At 53.3% G+C, this 26,459-nt stretch overlaps 54 non-coding genes across 54 annotated transcripts; all 54 read left to right on the top strand.

The window, feature by feature from the left end:
- The first annotated feature begins 121 nt into the window (after nucleotides 1-121).
- On the top strand, nucleotides 122-193 carry Trnah-gug (transfer RNA histidin (anticodon GUG)). Its single transcript has one exon. It is a non-coding gene; the product is annotated as a tRNA-His (tRNA).
- Nucleotides 194-632: 439 nt separating this feature from the next.
- Trnal-uag (transfer RNA leucine (anticodon UAG)) lies at nucleotides 633-714 on the top strand. The gene has a single exon. It is a non-coding gene; the product is annotated as a tRNA-Leu (tRNA).
- Nucleotides 715-1,158: 444 nt separating this feature from the next.
- Trnae-cuc (transfer RNA glutamic acid (anticodon CUC)) lies at nucleotides 1,159-1,230 on the top strand. The gene has a single exon. It is a non-coding gene; the product is annotated as a tRNA-Glu (tRNA).
- Nucleotides 1,231-1,604: 374 nt separating this feature from the next.
- On the top strand, nucleotides 1,605-1,676 carry Trnah-gug (transfer RNA histidin (anticodon GUG)). Its single transcript has one exon. It is a non-coding gene; the product is annotated as a tRNA-His (tRNA).
- Nucleotides 1,677-2,115: 439 nt separating this feature from the next.
- Nucleotides 2,116-2,197, top strand: Trnal-uag (transfer RNA leucine (anticodon UAG)). Its single transcript has one exon. It is a non-coding gene; the product is annotated as a tRNA-Leu (tRNA).
- Nucleotides 2,198-2,641: 444 nt separating this feature from the next.
- Trnae-cuc (transfer RNA glutamic acid (anticodon CUC)) lies at nucleotides 2,642-2,713 on the top strand. Its single transcript has one exon. It is a non-coding gene; the product is annotated as a tRNA-Glu (tRNA).
- A 374-nt stretch (nucleotides 2,714-3,087) lies between these two features.
- On the top strand, nucleotides 3,088-3,159 carry Trnah-gug (transfer RNA histidin (anticodon GUG)). The gene has a single exon. It is a non-coding gene; the product is annotated as a tRNA-His (tRNA).
- Nucleotides 3,160-3,598: 439 nt separating this feature from the next.
- On the top strand, nucleotides 3,599-3,680 carry Trnal-uag (transfer RNA leucine (anticodon UAG)). The gene has a single exon. It is a non-coding gene; the product is annotated as a tRNA-Leu (tRNA).
- Nucleotides 3,681-4,124: 444 nt separating this feature from the next.
- On the top strand, nucleotides 4,125-4,196 carry Trnae-cuc (transfer RNA glutamic acid (anticodon CUC)). Its single transcript has one exon. It is a non-coding gene; the product is annotated as a tRNA-Glu (tRNA).
- A 374-nt stretch (nucleotides 4,197-4,570) lies between these two features.
- Trnah-gug (transfer RNA histidin (anticodon GUG)) lies at nucleotides 4,571-4,642 on the top strand. The gene has a single exon. It is a non-coding gene; the product is annotated as a tRNA-His (tRNA).
- A 439-nt stretch (nucleotides 4,643-5,081) lies between these two features.
- Trnal-uag (transfer RNA leucine (anticodon UAG)) lies at nucleotides 5,082-5,163 on the top strand. The gene has a single exon. It is a non-coding gene; the product is annotated as a tRNA-Leu (tRNA).
- A 444-nt stretch (nucleotides 5,164-5,607) lies between these two features.
- Nucleotides 5,608-5,679, top strand: Trnae-cuc (transfer RNA glutamic acid (anticodon CUC)). Its single transcript has one exon. It is a non-coding gene; the product is annotated as a tRNA-Glu (tRNA).
- A 374-nt stretch (nucleotides 5,680-6,053) lies between these two features.
- Nucleotides 6,054-6,125, top strand: Trnah-gug (transfer RNA histidin (anticodon GUG)). Its single transcript has one exon. It is a non-coding gene; the product is annotated as a tRNA-His (tRNA).
- A 439-nt stretch (nucleotides 6,126-6,564) lies between these two features.
- Trnal-uag (transfer RNA leucine (anticodon UAG)) lies at nucleotides 6,565-6,646 on the top strand. The gene has a single exon. It is a non-coding gene; the product is annotated as a tRNA-Leu (tRNA).
- A 444-nt stretch (nucleotides 6,647-7,090) lies between these two features.
- Nucleotides 7,091-7,162, top strand: Trnae-cuc (transfer RNA glutamic acid (anticodon CUC)). Its single transcript has one exon. It is a non-coding gene; the product is annotated as a tRNA-Glu (tRNA).
- A 374-nt stretch (nucleotides 7,163-7,536) lies between these two features.
- Trnah-gug (transfer RNA histidin (anticodon GUG)) lies at nucleotides 7,537-7,608 on the top strand. The gene has a single exon. It is a non-coding gene; the product is annotated as a tRNA-His (tRNA).
- A 439-nt stretch (nucleotides 7,609-8,047) lies between these two features.
- Nucleotides 8,048-8,129, top strand: Trnal-uag (transfer RNA leucine (anticodon UAG)). The gene has a single exon. It is a non-coding gene; the product is annotated as a tRNA-Leu (tRNA).
- Nucleotides 8,130-8,573: 444 nt separating this feature from the next.
- Trnae-cuc (transfer RNA glutamic acid (anticodon CUC)) lies at nucleotides 8,574-8,645 on the top strand. Its single transcript has one exon. It is a non-coding gene; the product is annotated as a tRNA-Glu (tRNA).
- Nucleotides 8,646-9,019: 374 nt separating this feature from the next.
- Nucleotides 9,020-9,091, top strand: Trnah-gug (transfer RNA histidin (anticodon GUG)). Its single transcript has one exon. It is a non-coding gene; the product is annotated as a tRNA-His (tRNA).
- Nucleotides 9,092-9,530: 439 nt separating this feature from the next.
- Nucleotides 9,531-9,612, top strand: Trnal-uag (transfer RNA leucine (anticodon UAG)). The gene has a single exon. It is a non-coding gene; the product is annotated as a tRNA-Leu (tRNA).
- Nucleotides 9,613-10,056: 444 nt separating this feature from the next.
- Nucleotides 10,057-10,128, top strand: Trnae-cuc (transfer RNA glutamic acid (anticodon CUC)). Its single transcript has one exon. It is a non-coding gene; the product is annotated as a tRNA-Glu (tRNA).
- A 374-nt stretch (nucleotides 10,129-10,502) lies between these two features.
- Trnah-gug (transfer RNA histidin (anticodon GUG)) lies at nucleotides 10,503-10,574 on the top strand. Its single transcript has one exon. It is a non-coding gene; the product is annotated as a tRNA-His (tRNA).
- A 439-nt stretch (nucleotides 10,575-11,013) lies between these two features.
- Trnal-uag (transfer RNA leucine (anticodon UAG)) lies at nucleotides 11,014-11,095 on the top strand. The gene has a single exon. It is a non-coding gene; the product is annotated as a tRNA-Leu (tRNA).
- A 444-nt stretch (nucleotides 11,096-11,539) lies between these two features.
- Trnae-cuc (transfer RNA glutamic acid (anticodon CUC)) lies at nucleotides 11,540-11,611 on the top strand. Its single transcript has one exon. It is a non-coding gene; the product is annotated as a tRNA-Glu (tRNA).
- A 374-nt stretch (nucleotides 11,612-11,985) lies between these two features.
- Trnah-gug (transfer RNA histidin (anticodon GUG)) lies at nucleotides 11,986-12,057 on the top strand. The gene has a single exon. It is a non-coding gene; the product is annotated as a tRNA-His (tRNA).
- Nucleotides 12,058-12,496: 439 nt separating this feature from the next.
- On the top strand, nucleotides 12,497-12,578 carry Trnal-uag (transfer RNA leucine (anticodon UAG)). The gene has a single exon. It is a non-coding gene; the product is annotated as a tRNA-Leu (tRNA).
- Nucleotides 12,579-13,022: 444 nt separating this feature from the next.
- Nucleotides 13,023-13,094, top strand: Trnae-cuc (transfer RNA glutamic acid (anticodon CUC)). Its single transcript has one exon. It is a non-coding gene; the product is annotated as a tRNA-Glu (tRNA).
- Nucleotides 13,095-13,468: 374 nt separating this feature from the next.
- On the top strand, nucleotides 13,469-13,540 carry Trnah-gug (transfer RNA histidin (anticodon GUG)). The gene has a single exon. It is a non-coding gene; the product is annotated as a tRNA-His (tRNA).
- Nucleotides 13,541-13,979: 439 nt separating this feature from the next.
- On the top strand, nucleotides 13,980-14,061 carry Trnal-uag (transfer RNA leucine (anticodon UAG)). The gene has a single exon. It is a non-coding gene; the product is annotated as a tRNA-Leu (tRNA).
- A 444-nt stretch (nucleotides 14,062-14,505) lies between these two features.
- On the top strand, nucleotides 14,506-14,577 carry Trnae-cuc (transfer RNA glutamic acid (anticodon CUC)). Its single transcript has one exon. It is a non-coding gene; the product is annotated as a tRNA-Glu (tRNA).
- A 374-nt stretch (nucleotides 14,578-14,951) lies between these two features.
- Nucleotides 14,952-15,023, top strand: Trnah-gug (transfer RNA histidin (anticodon GUG)). Its single transcript has one exon. It is a non-coding gene; the product is annotated as a tRNA-His (tRNA).
- Nucleotides 15,024-15,462: 439 nt separating this feature from the next.
- Nucleotides 15,463-15,544, top strand: Trnal-uag (transfer RNA leucine (anticodon UAG)). The gene has a single exon. It is a non-coding gene; the product is annotated as a tRNA-Leu (tRNA).
- A 444-nt stretch (nucleotides 15,545-15,988) lies between these two features.
- Nucleotides 15,989-16,060, top strand: Trnae-cuc (transfer RNA glutamic acid (anticodon CUC)). Its single transcript has one exon. It is a non-coding gene; the product is annotated as a tRNA-Glu (tRNA).
- Nucleotides 16,061-16,434: 374 nt separating this feature from the next.
- Trnah-gug (transfer RNA histidin (anticodon GUG)) lies at nucleotides 16,435-16,506 on the top strand. The gene has a single exon. It is a non-coding gene; the product is annotated as a tRNA-His (tRNA).
- A 439-nt stretch (nucleotides 16,507-16,945) lies between these two features.
- Nucleotides 16,946-17,027, top strand: Trnal-uag (transfer RNA leucine (anticodon UAG)). Its single transcript has one exon. It is a non-coding gene; the product is annotated as a tRNA-Leu (tRNA).
- Nucleotides 17,028-17,471: 444 nt separating this feature from the next.
- Trnae-cuc (transfer RNA glutamic acid (anticodon CUC)) lies at nucleotides 17,472-17,543 on the top strand. Its single transcript has one exon. It is a non-coding gene; the product is annotated as a tRNA-Glu (tRNA).
- A 364-nt stretch (nucleotides 17,544-17,907) lies between these two features.
- Nucleotides 17,908-17,979, top strand: Trnah-gug (transfer RNA histidin (anticodon GUG)). The gene has a single exon. It is a non-coding gene; the product is annotated as a tRNA-His (tRNA).
- Nucleotides 17,980-18,418: 439 nt separating this feature from the next.
- On the top strand, nucleotides 18,419-18,500 carry Trnal-uag (transfer RNA leucine (anticodon UAG)). The gene has a single exon. It is a non-coding gene; the product is annotated as a tRNA-Leu (tRNA).
- A 444-nt stretch (nucleotides 18,501-18,944) lies between these two features.
- Nucleotides 18,945-19,016, top strand: Trnae-cuc (transfer RNA glutamic acid (anticodon CUC)). The gene has a single exon. It is a non-coding gene; the product is annotated as a tRNA-Glu (tRNA).
- A 374-nt stretch (nucleotides 19,017-19,390) lies between these two features.
- Nucleotides 19,391-19,462, top strand: Trnah-gug (transfer RNA histidin (anticodon GUG)). Its single transcript has one exon. It is a non-coding gene; the product is annotated as a tRNA-His (tRNA).
- Nucleotides 19,463-19,901: 439 nt separating this feature from the next.
- Trnal-uag (transfer RNA leucine (anticodon UAG)) lies at nucleotides 19,902-19,983 on the top strand. Its single transcript has one exon. It is a non-coding gene; the product is annotated as a tRNA-Leu (tRNA).
- A 444-nt stretch (nucleotides 19,984-20,427) lies between these two features.
- On the top strand, nucleotides 20,428-20,499 carry Trnae-cuc (transfer RNA glutamic acid (anticodon CUC)). Its single transcript has one exon. It is a non-coding gene; the product is annotated as a tRNA-Glu (tRNA).
- Nucleotides 20,500-20,873: 374 nt separating this feature from the next.
- Nucleotides 20,874-20,945, top strand: Trnah-gug (transfer RNA histidin (anticodon GUG)). Its single transcript has one exon. It is a non-coding gene; the product is annotated as a tRNA-His (tRNA).
- Nucleotides 20,946-21,384: 439 nt separating this feature from the next.
- Trnal-uag (transfer RNA leucine (anticodon UAG)) lies at nucleotides 21,385-21,466 on the top strand. The gene has a single exon. It is a non-coding gene; the product is annotated as a tRNA-Leu (tRNA).
- Nucleotides 21,467-21,910: 444 nt separating this feature from the next.
- Trnae-cuc (transfer RNA glutamic acid (anticodon CUC)) lies at nucleotides 21,911-21,982 on the top strand. Its single transcript has one exon. It is a non-coding gene; the product is annotated as a tRNA-Glu (tRNA).
- Nucleotides 21,983-22,356: 374 nt separating this feature from the next.
- Nucleotides 22,357-22,428, top strand: Trnah-gug (transfer RNA histidin (anticodon GUG)). Its single transcript has one exon. It is a non-coding gene; the product is annotated as a tRNA-His (tRNA).
- Nucleotides 22,429-22,867: 439 nt separating this feature from the next.
- Nucleotides 22,868-22,949, top strand: Trnal-uag (transfer RNA leucine (anticodon UAG)). The gene has a single exon. It is a non-coding gene; the product is annotated as a tRNA-Leu (tRNA).
- Nucleotides 22,950-23,393: 444 nt separating this feature from the next.
- On the top strand, nucleotides 23,394-23,465 carry Trnae-cuc (transfer RNA glutamic acid (anticodon CUC)). The gene has a single exon. It is a non-coding gene; the product is annotated as a tRNA-Glu (tRNA).
- A 374-nt stretch (nucleotides 23,466-23,839) lies between these two features.
- On the top strand, nucleotides 23,840-23,911 carry Trnah-gug (transfer RNA histidin (anticodon GUG)). The gene has a single exon. It is a non-coding gene; the product is annotated as a tRNA-His (tRNA).
- Nucleotides 23,912-24,350: 439 nt separating this feature from the next.
- Nucleotides 24,351-24,432, top strand: Trnal-uag (transfer RNA leucine (anticodon UAG)). Its single transcript has one exon. It is a non-coding gene; the product is annotated as a tRNA-Leu (tRNA).
- Nucleotides 24,433-24,876: 444 nt separating this feature from the next.
- Trnae-cuc (transfer RNA glutamic acid (anticodon CUC)) lies at nucleotides 24,877-24,948 on the top strand. Its single transcript has one exon. It is a non-coding gene; the product is annotated as a tRNA-Glu (tRNA).
- A 374-nt stretch (nucleotides 24,949-25,322) lies between these two features.
- Trnah-gug (transfer RNA histidin (anticodon GUG)) lies at nucleotides 25,323-25,394 on the top strand. Its single transcript has one exon. It is a non-coding gene; the product is annotated as a tRNA-His (tRNA).
- A 439-nt stretch (nucleotides 25,395-25,833) lies between these two features.
- Trnal-uag (transfer RNA leucine (anticodon UAG)) lies at nucleotides 25,834-25,915 on the top strand. The gene has a single exon. It is a non-coding gene; the product is annotated as a tRNA-Leu (tRNA).
- A 444-nt stretch (nucleotides 25,916-26,359) lies between these two features.
- On the top strand, nucleotides 26,360-26,431 carry Trnae-cuc (transfer RNA glutamic acid (anticodon CUC)). The gene has a single exon. It is a non-coding gene; the product is annotated as a tRNA-Glu (tRNA).
- The last annotated feature ends 28 nt before the right edge of the window (nucleotides 26,432-26,459 follow it).

Below are 26,459 nucleotides of genomic sequence, written 5' to 3'. Positions count from 1 at the left end.
TCTGCTCGTATGCATGTGATGGAGACCGTGTCTGCCACTGCTGTGGCGTACACCTTGGCCTAGGCTTTGCTGTGTATCGACACTTGCATTCCAGCCAGCTGCTTTCGGGGGCGCCTCCGTGGCCGTGATCGTCTAGTGGTTAGGACATTGCGTTGTGGCCGCAATAACCCAGGTTCGAATCCTGGTCACGGCAATTTTGAAAGTTTTTCCTTGCTGCCGTTGCATTGACGATAGTGCACGAGTACTCGAAATCACAGTGCTTTCTTGGTTTTTCACTCGTGTTCCGCAGGCCGCAGTTTGTACTTGAGCTCACATATGTTTGTTACATGGAGCATTCTAGCTCCGCCTGACAGGTACAGCTACGATACTTTAGTGGTTACGGAAAGCCCAGGTTCGAAACCTGGTCACGGCACGAAAACGTCTCTTGATGCTGTCTCCTTAACTACGACAGCTACAGACAAGTGGCGTCGCTACCATATGGCGGGCACGGCATTTTCTTGTTGTGGGTGGCCTAAAGAGACGCTTCCAGTGGGAGAGCAGTGAAAATACATGGCACGGCGATTGCCAAGATACTTCCATTTCGAAGTGATCTTTGTAGTACAAAGGGAACGTTTTGCCGCCGCTCTTGCAAGGGTAACGTGGCCGAGCGGTCTAAGGCGCTGGTTTTAGGCACCAGTCTTTTCTGAGGCGTGGGTTCGAATCCCACCGTTGCCAATTTTGGCGTCTCATTTTTGTGCCGTTGCTGTGTGTTCTCGTGGAGTAGGTCGCAGCTCATGTGACGCGCGTGTTGCGTAGGTAGCGTGGCCGAGCGGTCTCAGGCGCTGGTTTCAGGCACAAGTCTCTTCGGAGGCGTGGGTTCGAATCCCACTGCTGCCAAACGTGTAATGTTTCCTGCATCGAAGTCACATGCACTCATTGCCCGCAAAGGAAACAGCACAACAAGGCGTGAGCGTCTGCTTCGTGAAGTGTCGTAGAACAGTACGTGGTGCAACGGCAGGATTTGTAGGCGCCTTTTGCTCTCATCACTGCTGGCGTTCGTCTCCACGATATGCGTCCAGAGCATGCCGCTCTACAGCGTGCGAGAGTGGATTTTTTACAGTTGTCGTCAGTTAATCGTGGGTGGTTGCTGCGTTCGCTGGAGGAGCACTGGCGTTGTAATCCGGTGTAGTCTAGTGGCTAGGATACCTGGCTCTCACCCAGGAGGCCCGGGTTCGATTCCCGGTACCGGAAATGCGCGTTTTTGTTGCTCCTCTTATGCGACTTGTCTCGACTTTGCTCGACTGACGCTACGCTGACGCGTGCAGAAAGCCACGTTAAGTATGATTCGTGGCAACACCCGACGGCGAGAGAGATGCTGTGTCTGTCCACTTGTTATCGAGTCACATGTCTGTAGTCAAGAGGCTTGGAGGACTGCAAGACATTGCCACGGAGGTGAATGCAGCTAACCACTGTAGTTAGTGTCCCGACAGCGCAGGCACGTTCATCTGCTCGTATGCATGTGATGGAGACCGTGTCTGCCACTGCTGTGGCGTACACCTTGGCCTAGGCTTTGCTGTGTATCGACACTTGCATTCCAGCCAGCTGCTTTCGGGGGCGCCTCCGTGGCCGTGATCGTCTAGTGGTTAGGACATTGCGTTGTGGCCGCAATAACCCAGGTTCGAATCCTGGTCACGGCAATTTTGAAAGTTTTTCCTTGCTGCCGTTGCATTGACGATAGTGCACGAGTACTCGAAATCACAGTGCTTTCTTGGTTTTTCACTCGTGTTCCGCAGGCCGCAGTTTGTACTTGAGCTCACATATGTTTGTTACATGGAGCATTCTAGCTCCGCCTGACAGGTACAGCTACGATACTTTAGTGGTTACGGAAAGCCCAGGTTCGAAACCTGGTCACGGCACGAAAACGTCTCTTGATGCTGTCTCCTTAACTACGACAGCTACAGACAAGTGGCGTCGCTACCATATGGCGGGCACGGCATTTTCTTGTTGTGGGTGGCCTAAAGAGACGCTTCCAGTGGGAGAGCAGTGAAAATACATGGCACGGCGATTGCCAAGATACTTCCATTTCGAAGTGATCTTTGTAGTACAAAGGGAACGTTTTGCCGCCGCTCTTGCAAGGGTAACGTGGCCGAGCGGTCTAAGGCGCTGGTTTTAGGCACCAGTCTCTTCGGAGGCGTGGGTTCGAATCCCACCGTTGCCAATTTTGGCGTCTCATTTTTGTGCCGTTGCTGTGTGTTCTCGTGGAGTAGGTCGCAGCTCATGTGACGCGCGTGTTGCGTAGGTAGCGTGGCCGAGCGGTCTCAGGCGCTGGTTTCAGGCACAAGTCTCTTCGGAGGCGTGGGTTCGAATCCCACTGCTGCCAAACGTGTAATGTTTCCTGCATCGAAGTCACATGCACTCATTGCCCGCAAAGGAAACAGCACAACAAGGCGTGAGCGTCTGCTTCGTGAAGTGTCGTAGAACAGTACGTGGTGCAACGGCAGGATTTGTAGGCGCCTTTTGCTCTCATCACTGCTGGCGTTCGTCTCCACGATATGCGTCCAGAGCATGCCGCTCTACAGCGTGCGAGAGTGGATTTTTTACAGTTGTCGTCAGTTAATCGTGGGTGGTTGCTGCGTTCGCTGGAGGAGCACTGGCGTTGTAATCCGGTGTAGTCTAGTGGCTAGGATACCTGGCTCTCACCCAGGAGGCCCGGGTTCGATTCCCGGTACCGGAAATGCGCGTTTTTGTTGCTCCTCTTATGCGACTTGTCTCGACTTTGCTCGACTGACGCTACGCTGACGCGTGCAGAAAGCCACGTTAAGTATGATTCGTGGCAACACCCGACGGCGAGAGAGATGCTGTGTCTGTCCACTTGTTATCGAGTCACATGTCTGTAGTCAAGAGGCTTGGAGGACTGCAAGACATTGCCACGGAGGTGAATGCAGCTAACCACTGTAGTTAGTGTCCCGACAGCGCAGGCACGTTCATCTGCTCGTATGCATGTGATGGAGACCGTGTCTGCCACTGCTGTGGCGTACACCTTGGCCTAGGCTTTGCTGTGTATCGACACTTGCATTCCAGCCAGCTGCTTTCGGGGGCGCCTCCGTGGCCGTGATCGTCTAGTGGTTAGGACATTGCGTTGTGGCCGCAATAACCCAGGTTCGAATCCTGGTCACGGCAATTTTGAAAGTTTTTCCTTGCTGCCGTTGCATTGACGATAGTGCACGAGTACTCGAAATCACAGTGCTTTCTTGGTTTTTCACTCGTGTTCCGCAGGCCGCAGTTTGTACTTGAGCTCACATATGTTTGTTACATGGAGCATTCTAGCTCCGCCTGACAGGTACAGCTACGATACTTTAGTGGTTACGGAAAGCCCAGGTTCGAAACCTGGTCACGGCACGAAAACGTCTCTTGATGCTGTCTCCTTAACTACGACAGCTACAGACAAGTGGCGTCGCTACCATATGGCGGGCACGGCATTTTCTTGTTGTGGGTGGCCTAAAGAGACGCTTCCAGTGGGAGAGCAGTGAAAATACATGGCACGGCGATTGCCAAGATACTTCCATTTCGAAGTGATCTTTGTAGTACAAAGGGAACGTTTTGCCGCCGCTCTTGCAAGGGTAACGTGGCCGAGCGGTCTAAGGCGCTGGTTTTAGGCACCAGTCTTTTCTGAGGCGTGGGTTCGAATCCCACCGTTGCCAATTTTGGCGTCTCATTTTTGTGCCGTTGCTGTGTGTTCTCGTGGAGTAGGTCGCAGCTCATGTGACGCGCGTGTTGCGTAGGTAGCGTGGCCGAGCGGTCTCAGGCGCTGGTTTCAGGCACAAGTCTCTTCGGAGGCGTGGGTTCGAATCCCACTGCTGCCAAACGTGTAATGTTTCCTGCATCGAAGTCACATGCACTCATTGCCCGCAAAGGAAACAGCACAACAAGGCGTGAGCGTCTGCTTCGTGAAGTGTCGTAGAACAGTACGTGGTGCAACGGCAGGATTTGTAGGCGCCTTTTGCTCTCATCACTGCTGGCGTTCGTCTCCACGATATGCGTCCAGAGCATGCCGCTCTACAGCGTGCGAGAGTGGATTTTTTACAGTTGTCGTCAGTTAATCGTGGGTGGTTGCTGCGTTCGCTGGAGGAGCACTGGCGTTGTAATCCGGTGTAGTCTAGTGGCTAGGATACCTGGCTCTCACCCAGGAGGCCCGGGTTCGATTCCCGGTACCGGAAATGCGCGTTTTTGTTGCTCCTCTTATGCGACTTGTCTCGACTTTGCTCGACTGACGCTACGCTGACGCGTGCAGAAAGCCACGTTAAGTATGATTCGTGGCAACACCCGACGGCGAGAGAGATGCTGTGTCTGTCCACTTGTTATCGAGTCACATGTCTGTAGTCAAGAGGCTTGGAGGACTGCAAGACATTGCCACGGAGGTGAATGCAGCTAACCACTGTAGTTAGTGTCCCGACAGCGCAGGCACGTTCATCTGCTCGTATGCATGTGATGGAGACCGTGTCTGCCACTGCTGTGGCGTACACCTTGGCCTAGGCTTTGCTGTGTATCGACACTTGCATTCCAGCCAGCTGCTTTCGGGGGCGCCTCCGTGGCCGTGATCGTCTAGTGGTTAGGACATTGCGTTGTGGCCGCAATAACCCAGGTTCGAATCCTGGTCACGGCAATTTTGAAAGTTTTTCCTTGCTGCCGTTGCATTGACGATAGTGCACGAGTACTCGAAATCACAGTGCTTTCTTGGTTTTTCACTCGTGTTCCGCAGGCCGCAGTTTGTACTTGAGCTCACATATGTTTGTTACATGGAGCATTCTAGCTCCGCCTGACAGGTACAGCTACGATACTTTAGTGGTTACGGAAAGCCCAGGTTCGAAACCTGGTCACGGCACGAAAACGTCTCTTGATGCTGTCTCCTTAACTACGACAGCTACAGACAAGTGGCGTCGCTACCATATGGCGGGCACGGCATTTTCTTGTTGTGGGTGGCCTAAAGAGACGCTTCCAGTGGGAGAGCAGTGAAAATACATGGCACGGCGATTGCCAAGATACTTCCATTTCGAAGTGATCTTTGTAGTACAAAGGGAACGTTTTGCCGCCGCTCTTGCAAGGGTAACGTGGCCGAGCGGTCTAAGGCGCTGGTTTTAGGCACCAGTCTTTTCTGAGGCGTGGGTTCGAATCCCACCGTTGCCAATTTTGGCGTCTCATTTTTGTGCCGTTGCTGTGTGTTCTCGTGGAGTAGGTCGCAGCTCATGTGACGCGCGTGTTGCGTAGGTAGCGTGGCCGAGCGGTCTCAGGCGCTGGTTTCAGGCACAAGTCTCTTCGGAGGCGTGGGTTCGAATCCCACTGCTGCCAAACGTGTAATGTTTCCTGCATCGAAGTCACATGCACTCATTGCCCGCAAAGGAAACAGCACAACAAGGCGTGAGCGTCTGCTTCGTGAAGTGTCGTAGAACAGTACGTGGTGCAACGGCAGGATTTGTAGGCGCCTTTTGCTCTCATCACTGCTGGCGTTCGTCTCCACGATATGCGTCCAGAGCATGCCGCTCTACAGCGTGCGAGAGTGGATTTTTTACAGTTGTCGTCAGTTAATCGTGGGTGGTTGCTGCGTTCGCTGGAGGAGCACTGGCGTTGTAATCCGGTGTAGTCTAGTGGCTAGGATACCTGGCTCTCACCCAGGAGGCCCGGGTTCGATTCCCGGTACCGGAAATGCGCGTTTTTGTTGCTCCTCTTATGCGACTTGTCTCGACTTTGCTCGACTGACGCTACGCTGACGCGTGCAGAAAGCCACGTTAAGTATGATTCGTGGCAACACCCGACGGCGAGAGAGATGCTGTGTCTGTCCACTTGTTATCGAGTCACATGTCTGTAGTCAAGAGGCTTGGAGGACTGCAAGACATTGCCACGGAGGTGAATGCAGCTAACCACTGTAGTTAGTGTCCCGACAGCGCAGGCACGTTCATCTGCTCGTATGCATGTGATGGAGACCGTGTCTGCCACTGCTGTGGCGTACACCTTGGCCTAGGCTTTGCTGTGTATCGACACTTGCATTCCAGCCAGCTGCTTTCGGGGGCGCCTCCGTGGCCGTGATCGTCTAGTGGTTAGGACATTGCGTTGTGGCCGCAATAACCCAGGTTCGAATCCTGGTCACGGCAATTTTGAAAGTTTTTCCTTGCTGCCGTTGCATTGACGATAGTGCACGAGTACTCGAAATCACAGTGCTTTCTTGGTTTTTCACTCGTGTTCCGCAGGCCGCAGTTTGTACTTGAGCTCACATATGTTTGTTACATGGAGCATTCTAGCTCCGCCTGACAGGTACAGCTACGATACTTTAGTGGTTACGGAAAGCCCAGGTTCGAAACCTGGTCACGGCACGAAAACGTCTCTTGATGCTGTCTCCTTAACTACGACAGCTACAGACAAGTGGCGTCGCTACCATATGGCGGGCACGGCATTTTCTTGTTGTGGGTGGCCTAAAGAGACGCTTCCAGTGGGAGAGCAGTGAAAATACATGGCACGGCGATTGCCAAGATACTTCCATTTCGAAGTGATCTTTGTAGTACAAAGGGAACGTTTTGCCGCCGCTCTTGCAAGGGTAACGTGGCCGAGCGGTCTAAGGCGCTGGTTTTAGGCACCAGTCTTTTCTGAGGCGTGGGTTCGAATCCCACCGTTGCCAATTTTGGCGTCTCATTTTTGTGCCGTTGCTGTGTGTTCTCGTGGAGTAGGTCGCAGCTCATGTGACGCGCGTGTTGCGTAGGTAGCGTGGCCGAGCGGTCTCAGGCGCTGGTTTCAGGCACAAGTCTCTTCGGAGGCGTGGGTTCGAATCCCACTGCTGCCAAACGTGTAATGTTTCCTGCATCGAAGTCACATGCACTCATTGCCCGCAAAGGAAACAGCACAACAAGGCGTGAGCGTCTGCTTCGTGAAGTGTCGTAGAACAGTACGTGGTGCAACGGCAGGATTTGTAGGCGCCTTTTGCTCTCATCACTGCTGGCGTTCGTCTCCACGATATGCGTCCAGAGCATGCCGCTCTACAGCGTGCGAGAGTGGATTTTTTACAGTTGTCGTCAGTTAATCGTGGGTGGTTGCTGCGTTCGCTGGAGGAGCGCTGGCGTTGTAATCCGGTGTAGTCTAGTGGCTAGGATACCTGGCTCTCACCCAGGAGGCCCGGGTTCGATTCCCGGTACCGGAAATGCGCGTTTTTGTTGCTCCTCTTATGCGACTTGTCTCGACTTTGCTCGACTGACGCTACGCTGACGCGTGCAGAAAGCCACGTTAAGTATGATTCGTGGCAACACCCGACGGCGAGAGAGATGCTGTGTCTGTCCACTTGTTATCGAGTCACATGTCTGTAGTCAAGAGGCTTGGAGGACTGCAAGACATTGCCACGGAGGTGAATGCAGCTAACCACTGTAGTTAGTGTCCCGACAGCGCAGGCACGTTCATCTGCTCGTATGCATGTGATGGAGACCGTGTCTGCCACTGCTGTGGCGTACACCTTGGCCTAGGCTTTGCTGTGTATCGACACTTGCATTCCAGCCAGCTGCTTTCGGGGGCGCCTCCGTGGCCGTGATCGTCTAGTGGTTAGGACATTGCGTTGTGGCCGCAATAACCCAGGTTCGAATCCTGGTCACGGCAATTTTGAAAGTTTTTCCTTGCTGCCGTTGCATTGACGATAGTGCACGAGTACTCGAAATCACAGTGCTTTCTTGGTTTTTCACTCGTGTTCCGCAGGCCGCAGTTTGTACTTGAGCTCACATATGTTTGTTACATGGAGCATTCTAGCTCCGCCTGACAGGTACAGCTACGATACTTTAGTGGTTACGGAAAGCCCAGGTTCGAAACCTGGTCACGGCACGAAAACGTCTCTTGATGCTGTCTCCTTAACTACGACAGCTACAGACAAGTGGCGTCGCTACCATATGGCGGGCACGGCATTTTCTTGTTGTGGGTGGCCTAAAGAGACGCTTCCAGTGGGAGAGCAGTGAAAATACATGGCACGGCGATTGCCAAGATACTTCCATTTCGAAGTGATCTTTGTAGTACAAAGGGAACGTTTTGCCGCCGCTCTTGCAAGGGTAACGTGGCCGAGCGGTCTAAGGCGCTGGTTTTAGGCACCAGTCTTTTCTGAGGCGTGGGTTCGAATCCCACCGTTGCCAATTTTGGCGTCTCATTTTTGTGCCGTTGCTGTGTGTTCTCGTGGAGTAGGTCGCAGCTCATGTGACGCGCGTGTTGCGTAGGTAGCGTGGCCGAGCGGTCTCAGGCGCTGGTTTCAGGCACAAGTCTCTTCGGAGGCGTGGGTTCGAATCCCACTGCTGCCAAACGTGTAATGTTTCCTGCATCGAAGTCACATGCACTCATTGCCCGCAAAGGAAACAGCACAACAAGGCGTGAGCGTCTGCTTCGTGAAGTGTCGTAGAACAGTACGTGGTGCAACGGCAGGATTTGTAGGCGCCTTTTGCTCTCATCACTGCTGGCGTTCGTCTCCACGATATGCGTCCAGAGCATGCCGCTCTACAGCGTGCGAGAGTGGATTTTTTACAGTTGTCGTCAGTTAATCGTGGGTGGTTGCTGCGTTCGCTGGAGGAGCGCTGGCGTTGTAATCCGGTGTAGTCTAGTGGCTAGGATACCTGGCTCTCACCCAGGAGGCCCGGGTTCGATTCCCGGTACCGGAAATGCGCGTTTTTGTTGCTCCTCTTATGCGACTTGTCTCGACTTTGCTCGACTGACGCTACGCTGACGCGTGCAGAAAGCCACGTTAAGTATGATTCGTGGCAACACCCGACGGCGAGAGAGATGCTGTGTCTGTCCACTTGTTATCGAGTCACATGTCTGTAGTCAAGAGGCTTGGAGGACTGCAAGACATTGCCACGGAGGTGAATGCAGCTAACCACTGTAGTTAGTGTCCCGACAGCGCAGGCACGTTCATCTGCTCGTATGCATGTGATGGAGACCGTGTCTGCCACTGCTGTGGCGTACACCTTGGCCTAGGCTTTGCTGTGTATCGACACTTGCATTCCAGCCAGCTGCTTTCGGGGGCGCCTCCGTGGCCGTGATCGTCTAGTGGTTAGGACATTGCGTTGTGGCCGCAATAACCCAGGTTCGAATCCTGGTCACGGCAATTTTGAAAGTTTTTCCTTGCTGCCGTTGCATTGACGATAGTGCACGAGTACTCGAAATCACAGTGCTTTCTTGGTTTTTCACTCGTGTTCCGCAGGCCGCAGTTTGTACTTGAGCTCACATATGTTTGTTACATGGAGCATTCTAGCTCCGCCTGACAGGTACAGCTACGATACTTTAGTGGTTACGGAAAGCCCAGGTTCGAAACCTGGTCACGGCACGAAAACGTCTCTTGATGCTGTCTCCTTAACTACGACAGCTACAGACAAGTGGCGTCGCTACCATATGGCGGGCACGGCATTTTCTTGTTGTGGGTGGCCTAAAGAGACGCTTCCAGTGGGAGAGCAGTGAAAATACATGGCACGGCGATTGCCAAGATACTTCCATTTCGAAGTGATCTTTGTAGTACAAAGGGAACGTTTTGCCGCCGCTCTTGCAAGGGTAACGTGGCCGAGCGGTCTAAGGCGCTGGTTTTAGGCACCAGTCTTTTCTGAGGCGTGGGTTCGAATCCCACCGTTGCCAATTTTGGCGTCTCATTTTTGTGCCGTTGCTGTGTGTTCTCGTGGAGTAGGTCGCAGCTCATGTGACGCGCGTGTTGCGTAGGTAGCGTGGCCGAGCGGTCTCAGGCGCTGGTTTCAGGCACAAGTCTCTTCGGAGGCGTGGGTTCGAATCCCACTGCTGCCAAACGTGTAATGTTTCCTGCATCGAAGTCACATGCACTCATTGCCCGCAAAGGAAACAGCACAACAAGGCGTGAGCGTCTGCTTCGTGAAGTGTCGTAGAACAGTACGTGGTGCAACGGCAGGATTTGTAGGCGCCTTTTGCTCTCATCACTGCTGGCGTTCGTCTCCACGATATGCGTCCAGAGCATGCCGCTCTACAGCGTGCGAGAGTGGATTTTTTACAGTTGTCGTCAGTTAATCGTGGGTGGTTGCTGCGTTCGCTGGAGGAGCACTGGCGTTGTAATCCGGTGTAGTCTAGTGGCTAGGATACCTGGCTCTCACCCAGGAGGCCCGGGTTCGATTCCCGGTACCGGAAATGCGCGTTTTTGTTGCTCCTCTTATGCGACTTGTCTCGACTTTGCTCGACTGACGCTACGCTGACGCGTGCAGAAAGCCACGTTAAGTATGATTCGTGGCAACACCCGACGGCGAGAGAGATGCTGTGTCTGTCCACTTGTTATCGAGTCACATGTCTGTAGTCAAGAGGCTTGGAGGACTGCAAGACATTGCCACGGAGGTGAATGCAGCTAACCACTGTAGTTAGTGTCCCGACAGCGCAGGCACGTTCATCTGCTCGTATGCATGTGATGGAGACCGTGTCTGCCACTGCTGTGGCGTACACCTTGGCCTAGGCTTTGCTGTGTATCGACACTTGCATTCCAGCCAGCTGCTTTCGGGGGCGCCTCCGTGGCCGTGATCGTCTAGTGGTTAGGACATTGCGTTGTGGCCGCAATAACCCAGGTTCGAATCCTGGTCACGGCAATTTTGAAAGTTTTTCCTTGCTGCCGTTGCATTGACGATAGTGCACGAGTACTCGAAATCACAGTGCTTTCTTGGTTTTTCACTCGTGTTCCGCAGGCCGCAGTTTGTACTTGAGCTCACATATGTTTGTTACATGGAGCATTCTAGCTCCGCCTGACAGGTACAGCTACGATACTTTAGTGGTTACGGAAAGCCCAGGTTCGAAACCTGGTCACGGCACGAAAACGTCTCTTGATGCTGTCTCCTTAACTACGACAGCTACAGACAAGTGGCGTCGCTACCATATGGCGGGCACGGCATTTTCTTGTTGTGGGTGGCCTAAAGAGACGCTTCCAGTGGGAGAGCAGTGAAAATACATGGCACGGCGATTGCCAAGATACTTCCATTTCGAAGTGATCTTTGTAGTACAAAGGGAACGTTTTGCCGCCGCTCTTGCAAGGGTAACGTGGCCGAGCGGTCTAAGGCGCTGGTTTTAGGCACCAGTCTTTTCTGAGGCGTGGGTTCGAATCCCACCGTTGCCAATTTTGGCGTCTCATTTTTGTGCCGTTGCTGTGTGTTCTCGTGGAGTAGGTCGCAGCTCATGTGACGCGCGTGTTGCGTAGGTAGCGTGGCCGAGCGGTCTCAGGCGCTGGTTTCAGGCACAAGTCTCTTCGGAGGCGTGGGTTCGAATCCCACTGCTGCCAAACGTGTAATGTTTCCTGCATCGAAGTCACATGCACTCATTGCCCGCAAAGGAAACAGCACAACAAGGCGTGAGCGTCTGCTTCGTGAAGTGTCGTAGAACAGTACGTGGTGCAACGGCAGGATTTGTAGGCGCCTTTTGCTCTCATCACTGCTGGCGTTCGTCTCCACGATATGCGTCCAGAGCATGCCGCTCTACAGCGTGCGAGAGTGGATTTTTTACAGTTGTCGTCAGTTAATCGTGGGTGGTTGCTGCGTTCGCTGGAGGAGCACTGGCGTTGTAATCCGGTGTAGTCTAGTGGCTAGGATACCTGGCTCTCACCCAGGAGGCCCGGGTTCGATTCCCGGTACCGGAAATGCGCGTTTTTGTTGCTCCTCTTATGCGACTTGTCTCGACTTTGCTCGACTGACGCTACGCTGACGCGTGCAGAAAGCCACGTTAAGTATGATTCGTGGCAACACCCGACGGCGAGAGAGATGCTGTGTCTGTCCACTTGTTATCGAGTCACATGTCTGTAGTCAAGAGGCTTGGAGGACTGCAAGACATTGCCACGGAGGTGAATGCAGCTAACCACTGTAGTTAGTGTCCCGACAGCGCAGGCACGTTCATCTGCTCGTATGCATGTGATGGAGACCGTGTCTGCCACTGCTGTGGCGTACACCTTGGCCTAGGCTTTGCTGTGTATCGACACTTGCATTCCAGCCAGCTGCTTTCGGGGGCGCCTCCGTGGCCGTGATCGTCTAGTGGTTAGGACATTGCGTTGTGGCCGCAATAACCCAGGTTCGAATCCTGGTCACGGCAATTTTGAAAGTTTTTCCTTGCTGCCGTTGCATTGACGATAGTGCACGAGTACTCGAAATCACAGTGCTTTCTTGGTTTTTCACTCGTGTTCCGCAGGCCGCAGTTTGTACTTGAGCTCACATATGTTTGTTACATGGAGCATTCTAGCTCCGCCTGACAGGTACAGCTACGATACTTTAGTGGTTACGGAAAGCCCAGGTTCGAAACCTGGTCACGGCACGAAAACGTCTCTTGATGCTGTCTCCTTAACTACGACAGCTACAGACAAGTGGCGTCGCTACCATATGGCGGGCACGGCATTTTCTTGTTGTGGGTGGCCTAAAGAGACGCTTCCAGTGGGAGAGCAGTGAAAATACATGGCACGGCGATTGCCAAGATACTTCCATTTCGAAGTGATCTTTGTAGTACAAAGGAAACGTTTTGCCGCCGCTCTTGCAAGGGTAACGTGGCCGAGCGGTCTAAGGCGCTGGTTTTAGGCACCAGTCTCTTCTGAGGCGTGGGTTCGAATCCCACCGTTGCCAATTTTGGCGTCTCATTTTTGTGCCGTTGCTGTGTGTTCTCGTGGAGTAGGACGCAGCTCATGTGACGCGCGTGTTGCGTAGGTAGCGTGGCCGAGCGGTCTCAGGCGCTGGTTTCAGGCACAAGTCTCTTCGGAGGCGTGGGTTCGAATCCCACTGCTGCCAAACGTGTAATGTTTCCTGCATCGAAGTCACATGCACTCATTGCCCGCAAAGGAAACAGCACAACAAGGCGTGAGCGTCTGCTTCGTGAAGTGTCGTAGAACAGTACGTGGTGCAACGGCAGGATTTGTAGGCGCCTTTTGCTCTCATCACTGCTGGCGTTCGTCTCCACGATATGCGTCCAGAGCATGCCGCTCTATAGCGTGCGAGAGTGGATTTTTTACAGTTGTCGTCAGTTAATCGTGGGTGGTTGCTGCGTTCGCTGGAGGAGCACTGGCGTTGTAATCCGGTGTAGTCTAGTGGCTAGGATACCTGGCTCTCACCCAGGAGGCCCGGGTTCGATTCCCGGTACCGGAAATGCGCGTTTTTGTTGCTCCTCTTATGCGACTTGTCTCGACTTTGCTCGACTGACGCTACGCTGACGCGTGCAGAAAGCCACGTTAAGTATGATTCGTGGCAACACCCGACGGCGAGAGAGATGCTGTGTCTGTCCACTTGTTATCGAGTCACATGTCTGTAGTCAAGAGGCTTGGAGGACTGCAAGACATTGCCACGGAGGTGAATGCAGCTAACCACTGTAGTTAGTGTCCCGACAGCGCAGGCACGTTCATCTGCTCGTATGCATGTGATGGAGACCGTGTCTGCCACTGCTGTGGCGTACACCTTGGCCTAGGCTTTGCTGTGTATCGACACTTGCATTCCAGCCAGCTGCTTTCGGGGGCGCCTCCGTGGCCGTGATCGTCTAGTGGTTAGGACATTGCGTTGTGGCCGCAATAACCCAGGTTCGAATCCTGGTCACGGCAATTTTGAAAGTTTTTCCTTGCTGCCGTTGCATTGACGATAGTGCACGAGTACTCGAAATCACAGTGCTTTCTTGGTTTTTCACTCGTGTTCCGCAGGCCGCAGTTTGTACTTGAGCTCACATATGTTTGTTACATGGAGCATTCTAGCTCCGCCTGACAGGTACAGCTACGATACTTTAGTGGTTACGGAAAGCCCAGGTTCGAAACCTGGTCACGGCACGAAAACGTCTCTTGATGCTGTCTCCTTAACTACGACAGCTACAGACAAGTGGCGTCGCTACCATATGGCGGGCACGGCATTTTCTTGTTGTGGGTGGCCTAAAGAGACGCTTCCAGTGGGAGAGCAGTGAAAATACATGGCACGGCGATTGCCAAGATACTTCCATTTCGAAGTGATCTTTGTAGTACAAAGGGAACGTTTTGCCGCCGCTCTTGCAAGGGTAACGTGGCCGAGCGGTCTAAGGCGCTGGTTTTAGGCACCAGTCTTTTCTGAGGCGTGGGTTCGAATCCCACCGTTGCCAATTTTGGCGTCTCATTTTTGTGCCGTTGCTGTGTGTTCTCGTGGAGTAGGTCGCAGCTCATGTGACGCGCGTGTTGCGTAGGTAGCGTGGCCGAGCGGTCTCAGGCGCTGGTTTCAGGCACAAGTCTCTTCGGAGGCGTGGGTTCGAATCCCACTGCTGCCAAACGTGTAATGTTTCCTGCATCGAAGTCACATGCACTCATTGCCCGCAAAGGAAACAGCACAACAAGGCGTGAGCGTCTGCTTCGTGAAGTGTCGTAGAACAGTACGTGGTGCAACGGCAGGATTTGTAGGCGCCTTTTGCTCTCATCACTGCTGGCGTTCGTCTCCACGATATGCGTCCAGAGCATGCCGCTCTACAGCGTGCGAGAGTGGATTTTTTACAGTTGTCGTCAGTTAATCGTGGGTGGTTGCTGCGTTCGCTGGAGGAGCACTGGCGTTGTAATCCGGTGTAGTCTAGTGGCTAGGATACCTGGCTCTCACCCAGGAGGCCCGGGTTCGATTCCCGGTACCGGAAATGCGCGTTTTTGTTGCTCCTCTTATGCGACTTGTCTCGACTTTGCTCGACTGACGCTACGCTGACGCGTGCAGAAAGCCACGTTAAGTATGATTCGTGGCAACACCCGACGGCGAGAGAGATGCTGTGTCTGTCCACTTGTTATCGAGTCACATGTCTGTAGTCAAGAGGCTTGGAGGACTGCAAGACATTGCCACGGAGGTGAATGCAGCTAACCACTGTAGTTAGTGTCCCGACAGCGCAGGCACGTTCATCTGCTCGTATGCATGTGATGGAGACCGTGTCTGCCACTGCTGTGGCGTACACCTTGGCCTAGGCTTTGCTGTGTATCGACACTTGCATTCCAGCCAGCTGCTTTCGGGGGCGCCTCCGTGGCCGTGATCGTCTAGTGGTTAGGACATTGCGTTGTGGCCGCAATAACCCAGGTTCGAATCCTGGTCACGGCAATTTTGAAAGTTTTTCCTTGCTGCCGTTGCATTGACGATAGTGCACGAGTACTCGAAATCACAGTGCTTTCTTGGTTTTTCACTCGTGTTCCGCAGGCCGCAGTTTGTACTTGAGCTCACATATGTTTGTTACATGGAGCATTCTAGCTCCGCCTGACAGGTACAGCTACGATACTTTAGTGGTTACGGAAAGCCCAGGTTCGAAACCTGGTCACGGCACGAAAACGTCTCTTGATGCTGTCTCCTTAACTACGACAGCTACAGACAAGTGGCGTCGCTACCATATGGCGGGCACGGCATTTTCTTGTTGTGGGTGGCCTAAAGAGACGCTTCCAGTGGGAGAGCAGTGAAAATACATGGCACGGCGATTGCCAAGATACTTCCATTTCGAAGTGATCTTTGTAGTACAAAGGGAACGTTTTGCCGCCGCTCTTGCAAGGGTAACGTGGCCGAGCGGTCTAAGGCGCTGGTTTTAGGCACCAGTCTTTTCTGAGGCGTGGGTTCGAATCCCACCGTTGCCAATTTTGGCGTCTCATTTTTGTGCCGTTGCTGTGTGTTCTCGTGGAGTAGGTCGCAGCTCATGTGACGCGCGTGTTGCGTAGGTAGCGTGGCCGAGCGGTCTCAGGCGCTGGTTTCAGGCACAAGTCTCTTCGGAGGCGTGGGTTCGAATCCCACTGCTGCCAAACGTGTAATGTTTCCTGCATCGAAGTCACATGCACTCATTGCCCGCAAAGGAAACAGCACAACAAGGCGTGAGCGTCTGCTTCGTGAAGTGTCGTAGAACAGTACGTGGTGCAACGGCAGGATTTGTAGGCGCCTTTTGCTCTCATCACTGCTGGCGTTCGTCTCCACGATATGCGTCCAGAGCATGCCGCTCTACAGCGTGCGAGAGTGGATTTTTTACAGTTGTCGTCAGTTAATCGTGGGTGGTTGCTGCGTTCGCTGGAGGAGCACTGGCGTTGTAATCCGGTGTAGTCTAGTGGCTAGGATACCTGGCTCTCACCCAGGAGGCCCGGGTTCGATTCCCGGTACCGGAAATGCGCGTTTTTGTTGCTCCTCTTATGCGACTTGTCTCGACTTTGCTCGACTGACGCTACGCTGACGCGTGCAGAAAGCCACGTTAAGTATGATTCGTGGCAACACCCGACGGCGAGAGAGATGCTGTGTCTGTCCACTTGTTATCGAGTCACATGTCTGTAGTCAAGAGGCTTGGAGGACTGCAAGACATTGCCACGGAGGTGAATGCAGCTAACCACTGTAGTTAGTGTCCCGACAGCGCAGGCACGTTCATCTGCTCGTATGCATGTGATGGAGACCGTGTCTGCCACTGCTGTGGCGTACACCTTGGCCTAGGCTTTGCTGTGTATCGACACTTGCATTCCAGCCAGCTGCTTTCGGGGGCGCCTCCGTGGCCGTGATCGTCTAGTGGTTAGGACATTGCGTTGTGGCCGCAATAACCCAGGTTCGAATCCTGGTCACGGCAATTTTGAAAGTTTTTCCTTGCTGCCGTTGCATTGACGATAGTGCACGAGTACTCGAAATCACAGTGCTTTCTTGGTTTTTCACTCGTGTTCCGCAGGCCGCAGTTTGTACTTGAGCTCACATATGTTTGTTACATGGAGCATTCTAGCTCCGCCTGACAGGTACAGCTACGATACTTTAGTGGTTACGGAAAGCCCAGGTTCGAAACCTGGTCACGGCACGAAAACGTCTCTTGATGCTGTCTCCTTAACTACGACAGCTACAGACAAGTGGCGTCGCTACCATATGGCGGGCACGGCATTTTCTTGTTGTGGGTGGCCTAAAGAGACGCTTCCAGTGGGAGAGCAGTGAAAATACATGGCACGGCGATTGCCAAGATACTTCCATTTCGAAGTGATCTTTGTAGTACAAAGGGAACGTTTTGCCGCCGCTCTTGCAAGGGTAACGTGGCCGAGCGGTCTAAGGCGCTGGTTTTAGGCACCAGTCTTTTCTGAGGCGTGGGTTCGAATCCCACCGTTGCCAATTTTGGCGTCTCATTTTTGTGCCGTTGCTGTGTGTTCTCGTGGAGTAGGTCGCAGCTCATGTGACGCGCGTGTTGCGTAGGTAGCGTGGCCGAGCGGTCTCAGGCGCTGGTTTCAGGCACAAGTCTCTTCGGAGGCGTGGGTTCGAATCCCACTGCTGCCAAACGTGTAATGTTTCCTGCATCGAAGTCACATGCACTCATTGCCCGCAAAGGAAACAGCACAACAAGGCGTGAGCGTCTGCTTCGTGAAGTGTCGTAGAACAGTACGTGGTGCAACGGCAGGATTTGTAGGCGCCTTTTGCTCTCATCACTGCTGGCGTTCGTCTCCACGATATGCGTCCAGAGCATGCCGCTCTACAGCGTGCGAGAGTGGATTTTTTACAGTTGTCGTCAGTTAATCGTGGGTGGTTGCTGCGTTCGCTGGAGGAGCACTGGCGTTGTAATCCGGTGTAGTCTAGTGGCTAGGATACCTGGCTCTCACCCAGGAGGCCCGGGTTCGATTCCCGGTACCGGAAATGCGCGTTTTTGTTGCTCCTCTTATGCGACTTGTCTCGACTGACGCTACGCTGACGCGTGCAGAAAGCCACGTTAAGTATGATTCGTGGCAACACCCGACGGCGAGAGAGATGCTGTGTCTGTCCACTTGTTATCGAGTCACATGTCTGTAGTCAAGAGGCTTGGAGGACTGCAAGACATTGCCACGGAGGTGAATGCAGCTAACCACTGTAGTTAGTGTCCCGACAGCGCAGGCACGTTCATCTGCTCGTATGCATGTGATGGAGACCGTGTCTGCCACTGCTGTGGCGTACACCTTGGCCTAGGCTTTGCTGTGTATCGACACTTGCATTCCAGCCAGCTGCTTTCGGGGGCGCCTCCGTGGCCGTGATCGTCTAGTGGTTAGGACATTGCGTTGTGGCCGCAATAACCCAGGTTCGAATCCTGGTCACGGCAATTTTGAAAGTTTTTCCTTGCTGCCGTTGCATTGACGATAGTGCACGAGTACTCGAAATCACAGTGCTTTCTTGGTTTTTCACTCGTGTTCCGCAGGCCGCAGTTTGTACTTGAGCTCACATATGTTTGTTACATGGAGCATTCTAGCTCCGCCTGACAGGTACAGCTACGATACTTTAGTGGTTACGGAAAGCCCAGGTTCGAAACCTGGTCACGGCACGAAAACGTCTCTTGATGCTGTCTCCTTAACTACGACAGCTACAGACAAGTGGCGTCGCTACCATATGGCGGGCACGGCATTTTCTTGTTGTGGGTGGCCTAAAGAGACGCTTCCAGTGGGAGAGCAGTGAAAATACATGGCACGGCGATTGCCAAGATACTTCCATTTCGAAGTGATCTTTGTAGTACAAAGGGAACGTTTTGCCGCCGCTCTTGCAAGGGTAACGTGGCCGAGCGGTCTAAGGCGCTGGTTTTAGGCACCAGTCTTTTCTGAGGCGTGGGTTCGAATCCCACCGTTGCCAATTTTGGCGTCTCATTTTTGTGCCGTTGCTGTGTGTTCTCGTGGAGTAGGTCGCAGCTCATGTGACGCGCGTGTTGCGTAGGTAGCGTGGCCGAGCGGTCTCAGGCGCTGGTTTCAGGCACAAGTCTCTTCGGAGGCGTGGGTTCGAATCCCACTGCTGCCAAACGTGTAATGTTTCCTGCATCGAAGTCACATGCACTCATTGCCCGCAAAGGAAACAGCACAACAAGGCGTGAGCGTCTGCTTCGTGAAGTGTCGTAGAACAGTACGTGGTGCAACGGCAGGATTTGTAGGCGCCTTTTGCTCTCATCACTGCTGGCGTTCGTCTCCACGATATGCGTCCAGAGCATGCCGCTCTACAGCGTGCGAGAGTGGATTTTTTACAGTTGTCGTCAGTTAATCGTGGGTGGTTGCTGCGTTCGCTGGAGGAGCACTGGCGTTGTAATCCGGTGTAGTCTAGTGGCTAGGATACCTGGCTCTCACCCAGGAGGCCCGGGTTCGATTCCCGGTACCGGAAATGCGCGTTTTTGTTGCTCCTCTTATGCGACTTGTCTCGACTTTGCTCGACTGACGCTACGCTGACGCGTGCAGAAAGCCACGTTAAGTATGATTCGTGGCAACACCCGACGGCGAGAGAGATGCTGTGTCTGTCCACTTGTTATCGAGTCACATGTCTGTAGTCAAGAGGCTTGGAGGACTGCAAGACATTGCCACGGAGGTGAATGCAGCTAACCACTGTAGTTAGTGTCCCGACAGCGCAGGCACGTTCATCTGCTCGTATGCATGTGATGGAGACCGTGTCTGCCACTGCTGTGGCGTACACCTTGGCCTAGGCTTTGCTGTGTATCGACACTTGCATTCCAGCCAGCTGCTTTCGGGGGCGCCTCCGTGGCCGTGATCGTCTAGTGGTTAGGACATTGCGTTGTGGCCGCAATAACCCAGGTTCGAATCCTGGTCACGGCAATTTTGAAAGTTTTTCCTTGCTGCCGTTGCATTGACGATAGTGCACGAGTACTCGAAATCACAGTGCTTTCTTGGTTTTTCACTCGTGTTCCGCAGGCCGCAGTTTGTACTTGAGCTCACATATGTTTGTTACATGGAGCATTCTAGCTCCGCCTGACAGGTACAGCTACGATACTTTAGTGGTTACGGAAAGCCCAGGTTCGAAACCTGGTCACGGCACGAAAACGTCTCTTGATGCTGTCTCCTTAACTACGACAGCTACAGACAAGTGGCGTCGCTACCATATGGCGGGCACGGCATTTTCTTGTTGTGGGTGGCCTAAAGAGACGCTTCCAGTGGGAGAGCAGTGAAAATACATGGCACGGCGATTGCCAAGATACTTCCATTTCGAAGTGATCTTTGTAGTACAAAGGGAACGTTTTGCCGCCGCTCTTGCAAGGGTAACGTGGCCGAGCGGTCTAAGGCGCTGGTTTTAGGCACCAGTCTTTTCTGAGGCGTGGGTTCGAATCCCACCGTTGCCAATTTTGGCGTCTCATTTTTGTGCCGTTGCTGTGTGTTCTCGTGGAGTAGGTCGCAGCTCATGTGACGCGCGTGTTGCGTAGGTAGCGTGGCCGAGCGGTCTCAGGCGCTGGTTTCAGGCACAAGTCTCTTCGGAGGCGTGGGTTCGAATCCCACTGCTGCCAAACGTGTAATGTTTCCTGCATCGAAGTCACATGCACTCATTGCCCGCAAAGGAAACAGCACAACAAGGCGTGAGCGTCTGCTTCGTGAAGTGTCGTAGAACAGTACGTGGTGCAACGGCAGGATTTGTAGGCGCCTTTTGCTCTCATCACTGCTGGCGTTCGTCTCCACGATATGCGTCCAGAGCATGCCGCTCTACAGCGTGCGAGAGTGGATTTTTTACAGTTGTCGTCAGTTAATCGTGGGTGGTTGCTGCGTTCGCTGGAGGAGCACTGGCGTTGTAATCCGGTGTAGTCTAGTGGCTAGGATACCTGGCTCTCACCCAGGAGGCCCGGGTTCGATTCCCGGTACCGGAAATGCGCGTTTTTGTTGCTCCTCTTATGCGACTTGTCTCGACTTTGCTCGACTGACGCTACGCTGACGCGTGCAGAAAGCCACGTTAAGTATGATTCGTGGCAACACCCGACGGCGAGAGAGATGCTGTGTCTGTCCACTTGTTATCGAGTCACATGTCTGTAGTCAAGAGGCTTGGAGGACTGCAAGACATTGCCACGGAGGTGAATGCAGCTAACCACTGTAGTTAGTGTCCCGACAGCGCAGGCACGTTCATCTGCTCGTATGCATGTGATGGAGACCGTGTCTGCCACTGCTGTGGCGTACACCTTGGCCTAGGCTTTGCTGTGTATCGACACTTGCATTCCAGCCAGCTGCTTTCGGGGGCGCCTCCGTGGCCGTGATCGTCTAGTGGTTAGGACATTGCGTTGTGGCCGCAATAACCCAGGTTCGAATCCTGGTCACGGCAATTTTGAAAGTTTTTCCTTGCTGCCGTTGCATTGACGATAGTGCACGAGTACTCGAAATCACAGTGCTTTCTTGGTTTTTCACTCGTGTTCCGCAGGCCGCAGTTTGTACTTGAGCTCACATATGTTTGTTACATGGAGCATTCTAGCTCCGCCTGACAGGTACAGCTACGATACTTTAGTGGTTACGGAAAGCCCAGGTTCGAAACCTGGTCACGGCACGAAAACGTCTCTTGATGCTGTCTCCTTAACTACGACAGCTACAGACAAGTGGCGTCGCTACCATATGGCGGGCACGGCATTTTCTTGTTGTGGGTGGCCTAAAGAGACGCTTCCAGTGGGAGAGCAGTGAAAATACATGGCACGGCGATTGCCAAGATACTTCCATTTCGAAGTGATCTTTGTAGTACAAAGGGAACGTTTTGCCGCCGCTCTTGCAAGGGTAACGTGGCCGAGCGGTCTAAGGCGCTGGTTTTAGGCACCAGTCTTTTCTGAGGCGTGGGTTCGAATCCCACCGTTGCCAATTTTGGCGTCTCATTTTTGTGCCGTTGCTGTGTGTTCTCGTGGAGTAGGTCGCAGCTCATGTGACGCGCGTGTTGCGTAGGTAGTGTGGCCGAGCGGTCTCAGGCGCTGGTTTCAGGCACAAGTCTCTTCGGAGGCGTGGGTTCGAATCCCACTGCTGCCAAACGTGTAATGTTTCCTGCATCGAAGTCACATGCACTCATTGCCCGCAAAGGAAACAGCACAACAAGGCGTGAGCGTCTGCTTCGTGAAGTGTCGTAGAACAGTACGTGGTGCAACGGCAGGATTTGTAGGCGCCTTTTGCTCTCATCACTGCTGGCGTTCGTCTCCACGATATGCGTCCAGAGCATGCCGCTCTACAGCGTGCGAGAGTGGATTTTTTACAGTTGTCGTCAGTTAATCGTGGGTGGTTGCTGCGTTCGCTGGAGGAGCACTGGCGTTGTAATCCGGTGTAGTCTAGTGGCTAGGATACCTGGCTCTCACCCAGGAGGCCCGGGTTCGATTCCCGGTACCGGAAATGCGCGTTTTTGTTGCTCCTCTTATGCGACTTGTCTCGACTTTGCTCGACTGACGCTACGCTGACGCGTGCAGAAAGCCACGTTAAGTATGATTCGTGGCAACACCCGACGGCGAGAGAGATGCTGTGTCTGTCCACTTGTTATCGAGTCACATGTCTGTAGTCAAGAGGCTTGGAGGACTGCAAGACATTGCCACGGAGGTGAATGCAGCTAACCACTGTAGTTAGTGTCCCGACAGCGCAGGCACGTTCATCTGCTCGTATGCATGTGATGGAGACCGTGTCTGCCACTGCTGTGGCGTACACCTTGGCCTAGGCTTTGCTGTGTATCGACACTTGCATTCCAGCCAGCTGCTTTCGGGGGCGCCTCCGTGGCCGTGATCGTCTAGTGGTTAGGACATTGCGTTGTGGCCGCAATAACCCAGGTTCGAATCCTGGTCACGGCAATTTTGAAAGTTTTTCCTTGCTGCCGTTGCATTGACGATAGTGCACGAGTACTCGAAATCACAGTGCTTTCTTGGTTTTTCACTCGTGTTCCGCAGGCCGCAGTTTGTACTTGAGCTCACATATGTTTGTTACATGGAGCATTCTAGCTCCGCCTGACAGGTACAGCTACGATACTTTAGTGGTTACGGAAAGCCCAGGTTCGAAACCTGGTCACGGCACGAAAACGTCTCTTGATGCTGTCTCCTTAACTACGACAGCTACAGACAAGTGGCGTCGCTACCATATGGCGGGCACGGCATTTTCTTGTTGTGGGTGGCCTAAAGAGACGCTTCCAGTGGGAGAGCAGTGAAAATACATGGCACGGCGATTGCCAAGATACTTCCATTTCGAAGTGATCTTTGTAGTACAAAGGGAACGTTTTGCCGCCGCTCTTGCAAGGGTAACGTGGCCGAGCGGTCTAAGGCGCTGGTTTTAGGCACCAGTCTTTTCTGAGGCGTGGGTTCGAATCCCACCGTTGCCAATTTTGGCGTCTCATTTTTGTGCCGTTGCTGTGTGTTCTCGTGGAGTAGGTCGCAGCTCATGTGACGCGCGTGTTGCGTAGGTAGTGTGGCCGAGCGGTCTCAGGCGCTGGTTTCAGGCACAAGTCTCTTCGGAGGCGTGGGTTCGAATCCCACTGCTGCCAAACGTGTAATGTTTCCTGCATCGAAGTCACATGCACTCATTGCCCGCAAAGGAAACAGCACAACAAGGCGTGAGCGTCTGCTTCGTGAAGTGTCGTAGAACAGTACGTGGTGCAACGGCAGGATTTGTAGGCGCCTTTTGCTCTCATCACTGCTGGCGTTCGTCTCCACGATATGCGTCCAGAGCATGCCGCTCTACAGCGTGCGAGAGTGGATTTTTTACAGTTGTCGTCAGTTAATCGTGGGTGGTTGCTGCGTTCGCTGGAGGAGCACTGGCGTTGTAATCCGGTGTAGTCTAGTGGCTAGGATACCTGGCTCTCACCCAGGAGGCCCGGGTTCGATTCCCGGTACCGGAAATGCGCGTTTTTGTTGCTCCTCTTATGCGACTTGTCTCGACTTTGCTCGACTGACGCTACGCTGACGCGTGCAGAAAGCCACGTTAAGTATGATTCGTGGCAACACCCGACGGCGAGAGAGATGCTGTGTCTGTCCACTTGTTATCGAGTCACATGTCTGTAGTCAAGAGGCTTGGAGGACTGCAAGACATTGCCACGGAGGTGAATGCAGCTAACCACTGTAGTTAGTGTCCCGACAGCGCAGGCACGTTCATCTGCTCGTATGCATGTGATGGAGACCGTGTCTGCCACTGCTGTGGCGTACACCTTGGCCTAGGCTTTGCTGTGTATCGACACTTGCATTCCAGCCAGCTGCTTTCGGGGGCGCCTCCGTGGCCGTGATCGTCTAGTGGTTAGGACATTGCGTTGTGGCCGCAATAACCCAGGTTCGAATCCTGGTCACGGCAATTTTGAAAGTTTTTCCTTGCTGCCGTTGCATTGACGATAGTGCACGAGTACTCGAAATCACAGTGCTTTCTTGGTTTTTCACTCGTGTTCCGCAGGCCGCAGTTTGTACTTGAGCTCACATATGTTTGTTACATGGAGCATTCTAGCTCCGCCTGACAGGTACAGCTACGATACTTTAGTGGTTACGGAAAGCCCAGGTTCGAAACCTGGTCACGGCACGAAAACGTCTCTTGATGCTGTCTCCTTAACTACGACAGCTACAGACAAGTGGCGTCGCTACCATATGGCGGGCACGGCATTTTCTTGTTGTGGGTGGCCTAAAGAGACGCTTCCAGTGGGAGAGCAGTGAAAATACATGGCACGGCGATTGCCAAGATACTTCCATTTCGAAGTGATCTTTGTAGTACAAAGGGAACGTTTTGCCGCCGCTCTTGCAAGGGTAACGTGGCCGAGCGGTCTAAGGCGCTGGTTTTAGGCACCAGTCTTTTCTGAGGCGTGGGTTCGAATCCCACCGTTGCCAATTTTGGCGTCTCATTTTTGTGCCGTTGCTGTGTGTTCTCGTGGAGTAGGTCGCAGCTCATGTGACGCGCGTGTTGCGTAGGTAGCGTGGCCGAGCGGTCTCAGGCGCTGGTTTCAGGCACAAGTCTCTTCGGAGGCGTGGGTTCGAATCCCACTGCTGCCAAACGTGTAATGTTTCCTGCATCGAAGTCACATGCACTCATTGCCCGCAAAGGAAACAGCACAACAAGGCGTGAGCGTCTGCTTCGTGAAGTGTCGTAGAACAGTACGTGGTGCAACGGCAGGATTTGTAGGCGCCTTTTGCTCTCATCACTGCTGGCGTTCGTCTCCACGATATGCGTCCAGAGCATGCCGCTCTACAGCGTGCGAGAGTGGATTTTTTACAGTTGTCGTCAGTTAATCGTGGGTGGTTGCTGTGTTCGCTGGAGGAGCACTGGCGTTGTAATCCGGTGTAGTCTAGTGGCTAGGATACCTGGCTCTCACCCAGGAGGCCCGGGTTCGATTCCCGGTACCGGAAATGCGCGTTTTTGTTGCTCCTCTTATGCGACTTGTCTCGACTTTGCTCGACTGACGCTACGCTGACGCGTGCAGAAAGCCACGTTAAGTATGATTCGTGGCAACACCCGACGGCGAGAGAGATGCTGTGTCTGTCCACTTGTTATCGAGTCACATGTCTGTAGTCAAGAGGCTTGGAGGACTGCAAGACATTGCCACGGAGGTGAATGCAGCTAACCACTGTAGTTAGTGTCCCGACAGCGCAGGCACGTTCATCTGCTCGTATGCATGTGATGGAGACCGTGTCTGCCACTGCTGTGGCGTACACCTTGGCCTAGGCTTTGCTGTGTATCGACACTTGCATTCCAGCCAGCTGCTTTCGGGGGCGCCTCCGTGGCCGTGATCGTCTAGTGGTTAGGACATTGCGTTGTGGCCGCAATAACCCAGGTTCGAATCCTGGTCACGGCAATTTTGAAAGTTTTTCCTTGCTGCCGTTGCATTGACGATAGTGCACGAGTACTCGAAATCACAGTGCTTTCTTGGTTTTTCACTCGTGTTCCGCAGGCCGCAGTTTGTACTTGAGCTCACATATGTTTGTTACATGGAGCATTCTAGCTCCGCCTGACAGGTACAGCTACGATACTTTAGTGGTTACGGAAAGCCCAGGTTCGAAACCTGGTCACGGCACGAAAACGTCTCTTGATGCTGTCTCCTTAACTACGACAGCTACAGACAAGTGGCGTCGCTACCATATGGCGGGCACGGCATTTTCTTGTTGTGGGTGGCCTAAAGAGACGCTTCCAGTGGGAGAGCAGTGAAAATACATGGCACGGCGATTGCCAAGATACTTCCATTTCGAAGTGATCTTTGTAGTACAAAGGGAACGTTTTGCCGCCGCTCTTGCAAGGGTAACGTGGCCGAGCGGTCTAAGGCGCTGGTTTTAGGCACCAGTCTTTTCTGAGGCGTGGGTTCGAATCCCACCGTTGCCAATTTTGGCGTCTCATTTTTGTGCCGTTGCTGTGTGTTCTCGTGGAGTAGGTCGCAGCTCATGTGACGCGCGTGTTGCGTAGGTAGCGTGGCCGAGCGGTCTCAGGCGCTGGTTTCAGGCACAAGTCTCTTCGGAGGCGTGGGTTCGAATCCCACTGCTGCCAAACGTGTAATGTTTCCTGCATCGAAGTCACATGCACTCATTGCCCGCAAAGGAAACAGCACAACAAGGCGTGAGCGTCTGCTTCGTGAAGTGTCGTAGAACAGTACGTGGTGCAACGGCAGGATTTGTAGGCGCCTTTTGCTCTCATCACTGCTGGCGTTCGTCTCCACGATATGCGTCCAGAGCATGCCGCTCTACAGCGTGCGAGAGTGGATTTTTTACAGTTGTCGTCAGTTAATCGTGGGTGGTTGCTGTGTTCGCTGGAGGAGCACTGGCGTTGTAATCCGGTGTAGTCTAGTGGCTAGGATACCTGGCTCTCACCCAGGAGGCCCGGGTTCGATTCCCGGTACCGGAAATGCGCGTTTTTGTTGCTCCTCTTATGC

Source organism: Schistocerca cancellata, unplaced genomic scaffold (assembly GCF_023864275.1).
Source record: "Schistocerca cancellata isolate TAMUIC-IGC-003103 unplaced genomic scaffold, iqSchCanc2.1 HiC_scaffold_238, whole genome shotgun sequence".
Classification (NCBI taxonomy): Eukaryota; Metazoa; Arthropoda; class Insecta; order Orthoptera; family Acrididae; genus Schistocerca; species Schistocerca cancellata.
Note: the sequence above shows the minus strand (reverse complement) of the source record. Positions and strands in the feature narration are given on the sequence as shown.